At 33.6% G+C, this 6,000-nt stretch overlaps 1 protein-coding gene across 1 annotated transcript in view; it reads right to left on the reverse strand.

Moving 5' to 3' along the window:
- LOC135170521 (uncharacterized) overlaps nucleotides 1-4,912 on the reverse strand; it is a 55,032-nt gene extending 50,120 nt beyond the window's left edge. The window contains exon 1 of the mRNA XM_064136433.1: nucleotides 4,656-4,912. The gene's annotated coding sequence lies outside the window, so the exon portion shown is untranslated. The remainder of the gene's footprint in view (nucleotides 1-4,655) is intronic.
- Nucleotides 4,913-6,000: the final 1,088 nt, after the last annotated feature.

Below are 6,000 nucleotides of genomic sequence, written 5' to 3' on the forward strand. Positions count from 1 at the left end.
ACCTGACTCTTTCGCCATTTTTTTTAATGGATTTTTTTTTTTTTTCGAGTGCTCGGGAAGTTTTTGGGTTTTCTCGGTGGTTATTTAACGCTTCGTTTGGAATTTTCAGGGATTTCAAGGATGTTTTGTTCATCAGGGGATGGGTGGAGGGGGGTCACGTGATCAGAAATTGCGAGGGAAAATGTAGGGGTGGTATAGTGCTTTAAGAGAATTGATTGTAATTATCGGCGTAGGGTAACGATATACGAAGACGTAATGGGGTTTGATAAGCGGCAAATAATTAGTTTGGGGTGGCAGAGGGGACTTAGAGGGGAGAAAGATGTTTGTAAGATCGAAGGAAATAAATTGAATTAAAATTGAATGATTATATTTGGTGGAAGTGGGAATGGCAGGTTGAGGTGAGGGATTGATTTTTAAGTAAGTGCGACTGGGGCTTAAGGATGTTAAAGGATTTTTTATGGTTTGTAGGGAGCAAAGATAGGGATTTTAGTTTTTTTATAACGAGATTTACAGATTAAATTCATTAATAAGCCCACAGCAAATTTTATTGCAATTCATAAGATAAACGAGCCATTCTCTGATTAATTAATTGTAATGCTAAATTCATTAACACTCCAATTTGTGCAAAAATATTGTTCTTAGCAATCAAAATATTGTTTTGTTGTTTATGAAAAAAAATAGTTAACATTTGGTTAATTTTTGAAACACTGATTTTGTGATAAACTTTGATGAATTTTTCGCGATTTTAATTGCATTTAAAAAAAATGACTATTTGAATTTTTACAATTCCGATTTATTTATAATTATCGATCTCTCAATATTTTTTTTCTCGGAAAAAAGTTCTAAATTTTGAAAAAATGAATAAAAAAATTAATACAGTAATATTTTGGCAAAAGTCAACAGTAGACTTTACTTTTCAATCTTTAAATAATTTAAAACCGACATTGAGAGTCAGACTTAGAAAGTTTAAATAATAAATTCAGTGTAAAACACCCGAAAATTGATGATAAAATTGGGAAAAAGGGAAAGCTCTGACTTTCGATTACAAAAACAGCAAAACATTTCACTGAAAAAAAATAGTCAATGTGACTATTCTGTCAATAGCATCAACGAAATGGCGATGTTAGAGACATCTGTAGACTCCGCGATCAACTGGTGTGCCCGCCCACGTGGGGGAATTGACGCTTATGTCATGACTAGTGTTGGGATACTCCGACATTAGCATAAATAAGTATTTGCGAGGGTCACGGGGAAGACTCTGATGAGCAGATTGCGAGTGACTTTACCGATTGAACGAGTCTGTCATACCGACAGATCGGTACGAAAAAATTTAATTTTTTTTTCGCATCAGGCGACGGATTTGACCCCCAAAAAAAAAAAATGGAAAACATCTTTCAATTTCCTCTTAGTCCCTTTAAACAATTACCTGTTAAGCCCACAGCAAATTTTATTAGCATTATAATTAATTCATTAGAGCCATTCTCTAATTAATTAATTATAATGCTCTGGGTTAAAAACAAAACCCAAAATCATCCGGCAAATGACACCGAGACTTTCTCAAAAATAAAACATAGACATTTAATTTGTGATTATCAATCGATATTGGGTCTTTGTCATGGAATAATTAATTTTTAGAAATTCAAAAAAACAAAAGACTCACGATGTGATTAAAAAATAAAAAAAAATATATTCCCTAATGTTTCCAACAAAAAACTCTAATCAATTTGCAAAGTTTTTCAAAATCATTTTCTTTTATCTTGAAAGACATTCTTCATTTTTAATTATGATTGATTATTATTATTTAAGATTCATGTTGCCTTTGATGTTTAGCAACGTCTCCAGACTTCAGAGCCATAAAATAAAATAATTTAAATTAGATTATCTGTTAATCTCCCTATCAATTAAATTAATTCCAATTATATTAATTACTCTACTATCACGAAATAAAAATGTCGAACTGCGCAATATAACAACAATAATAACCCACAACTCCCACCATTGAAACACGTACTATCGATTTTTTTTATTGATCCAACGGGAAAAGCAGAGAAATCCACGTGAATTCCCCTTTCGTGTTCACTACGCCATTAGCGATTGCTATCTATGCAATAAAATCCTCCCAACCTATCACTATATGTTCAGACATATCGATCCTAGGTTTGGCGCCACAAGTCTACAATCGCATTCGAGTCCTCATGAGATTCCAGAAAAACATGTGAAGAAAGTGGAGAAAAATTTGTTCTTTGTTAACGTTCCATTTGATAAAAACCGCACGCAATTCTTGAGAATTATTTATTTATTATTTTTATCAGGTGTGAAGGTCTCCATTTATGTTATTGCATGGAATGTAGAGTCGATATTAATTGCCTGAGTATTTCTTGGTGATGATTTAGATAATTTTTCATTTAGCAGAAAATTACTGAAAATAATCGGAATTTCCTGATGTCATCAGTGGATTTTTATTGAGATATTCGATTTTAATTTTCTTTTGCATATGGAATCGCTACGACATATGAAAAATCAAATGAATAATGAAAATAGTAAATTAATTGACTATTTTAATTACTTTGACCCGAAGAAATAATTGGCAAATTTGCTTTTGTCGAAAAGTTAATAAAACAATTGAGAATAATTCAAGAATTGTAATTTGTTGATATTATTTATAAATAATCATTTTTCTACTGTAAAAATCGTTTGTTTAAAGTCATAAAAAATTTATTTCCATTCAAAGTTTTGCTAGAAATGATTTTATGTATGAAAAATACTTTTAGATTCAAAGTTTTGAACAATTACAATGATTTAAATATTTTTAAAATATTGTTGAACTGACAAATTTGATGATTCAAAATACGACAATTAGGATCTGGTCTATCAACTTAACTCAGTACATAATTAAAAAAGATATTTTCATATTTAGAATAAAATTTCAGGATTTTTCTCCATCGAAAAACATAAAATTCCAGAGAAAAAGAAGCTGTGCTTCATTATTGCTCTATCAAGATTATTTAGGACTTATTTTGATAAACGAAAATACTTTATTGGACAACAATATCTCGTTATCCGAGTCATCAGGGCGTGCAAAGGTCATTTCACCTTCTACTTCGCTAATTGAGGAAGACCGAAAGTAAAACTTAGAAAGTTGAATAGAACCGATAAACGACCGATCTCTCCTATTGATAGAATCGGTAAAAATCAATGAAGACTGAGGAAAAATACTAGAACTAGCCGTACTTGGTACTGTACTCTGTCTCAACCTCACATTATTCAGGTCACCTTCAACTGGAGAGAATTCTCACTTGATCTTCGTTTAAGGGGTTATGTTACAACTACTAACAGCTTTAAAACATTTTAATCCGCGATACCAGATATAAAAAAAAATTCTGGCGAATAGTAAAGATCTTCAAATGATAACTTTGATGCTGCCATGTCCTAAATTTACAACAATGAAGCTCGTAAAGTATCGTACCCGAATTTCAGACATCAACAGGTCTTAAAATCGTAACTTTGATTCTGACATGTCCTAAATCTATGATAATTACAGTCGTACAATATCGTGTCTTAATTTGAAGGACCAGCAGGTCTTCAAAGCATAACTGTGATCTTGACATGTCCTAAATTTAAGATAATCACTGTCGTAAAATATCATGCATTAATTTCCGACATCAACAGTGCATGGAATTAAGGTACTTGATGGCGGCTCTTAGACGAAACGTATTACTTTAAGATATCAATGGCGGCTGAAATTAAGCCATCAAGTTATCGTCTCAAAAGTCGATTTATTTAGAAGTGAAGATGTCCTAAACTAGAGCTGACTGGATGGTATTGAAATAAGTTTGGGTCTACAATACCTTAAACGTCTGTCTTATCCAACTTTAAGACCCCTAACATGGCTTAATTAAATACATTTAATAGTTCAACGTCTTGACTTGAGACTTGGAATTGAGAATTCTTCACATGCCTTCAATTTAATCCGAAAATCAGTCACCGAACCTCTTTGATTTAACCCACTGATTGCGACTTAATTTGACACGCCCATGAACATCTTAAAAATACCTTAAGACAGTCTCATTTTAGAAGTTAATCCAAGTGAATATTTAAGCTTATCAAGCAACACTCATGACATACAAAATTGTGAATGCAAATCATTCAGGTGTATCCAGTGGAATCAAACGAGGAAGAGTTACTGCTATTAGCGACCACCACTCAAGGCCACTCTTACGTAACATTATGTAGTCGCGACTGACTCATAATCAGTAAAGATAACGTCTCGTACGTTAAACAATAATCTTATTCCAAGGAAATGCCAACAATAAGATAAACCCATTCGTTTCTCCTCGAAAAACTGTTTTAACGACGTCTTAATCCACAACTTAATGACGGGAAATGAAAAAAGAAAGATTTAGGCCTTCGTTGCTACCTAAAAAAATCGCCATTTAAGACCCTAAAAACAAGTAATCAATGCCTTAGAAGGGAATTAAATTGCGGTTTTTTACCACAAAAATTTGTGCCTTGCAAATAGAAAATAGAATTTGGGCGTCTTAAACCAGATTAAATGCCCCCAAACGAGGCAATTTTTTTTAAACTTCGACTTTTATCGAAAAAGATATCGCAGTAAGCGACAATTATCGCTAATTATAAACAGCTGTTCTAATTACCGTTTATTCACAGCCAGTGATGCAAGAAGATACGCCCCTCTGGATCCCCGATTGTCGCCGAAACAATTTACTCTGCACACAATCACTAGAGTCACCGAAACACAACACTTCCAATAGGCTCCAGGTAAATGACACAGTGACCTACTGATGTAAACTCCGTCTTATAATCCCCTTTTTTAAAACTTCGCAGCAGCGATCCTTTGGAGCGTTTATAACGCGTGATGTCTAGTAAGCACACGCGGTGGTAGTCTCACTACTATGCGAATAGATTTCAATACCATGTGGTGGGGCGCGTGCGCCTCACCGCGACCTTTATTTACATGAAATACCGAGTCATGTGTGTAAGTGAAAGATACCGAGGTATATGTGTTGAAAATAGGTGCGATGTGTTTGTAAATATGAGCACGTTTTTTTGAGATATTCGAAAGGTAATTCAATTATTGGTGACATGCGTAGGCGGGAGTAGAGGTATTTATATGGTGATGGCCATGAACGATAACGTAGAGAAAAGGTTTTTCAAATGGCCAATAGTGACTTTAGAATTAAACACGGATTTGTTTAATTATTTTCCGGTAATTATTTCGTGGTAATGAATGGAAATTATTTTTTAACTTAAAGATAGTCAAGTGGGGGAGGTAAAGGGTTGCACCTGTAAATATTACGGGCGAGAATATTATGTGAAAATATTAGTAGATGCACTATTATGAGGCATACGATCATCATATAAACCTATTGTAGGAAAGGCTAGATTTTTCACCGGAAATACGGAATATTTCAACATAGGGTTCCATATTTTGCGTCACCCGAAGTCCTGGGATAGGGTTTTTTGGAAAAAGTGAATAGTCCAGACCGGGATTCGAACCCGGGATCTTCTGATTATGAATCGCGTGCTCTTCCCACTGAGCTATCCGACTCCTAACGACTTCTTCATTTGAGATTTCTTAGACATAGTGTATGCAATTTATATTTACTCATCGATGGTATAACAACAATAATTTTTTATGAATAATATTATGTCGGGATGATATTGTCCCCAATAATATTATTAATGAATAATATTTATGACAATAATATTCCGGTTATAATAATTATGGCTATAATATTGTTTCCGCCTAATATTTTTCATAATATTCAGTCCAATAATATTTAGGGGCGCGGTGTTGATGTCCATCTTGCCTCTGTCTCCCATAATCGATTGTCAGATGATCGATTATAACCGTGGCATAATCGATCCATAATCATAATCGATTATCTCCAAGAAAATCCACTATTTTTACTTAGTGACCCGTATCACTTTCTGTATGAGAAGGAGAAATCGATAAAAAAATAATCGATTCTCGAATCT

Source organism: Diachasmimorpha longicaudata, chromosome 17 (genome assembly GCF_034640455.1).
Source record: "Diachasmimorpha longicaudata isolate KC_UGA_2023 chromosome 17, iyDiaLong2, whole genome shotgun sequence".
NCBI classification, from domain to species: Eukaryota; Metazoa; Arthropoda; class Insecta; order Hymenoptera; family Braconidae; genus Diachasmimorpha; species Diachasmimorpha longicaudata.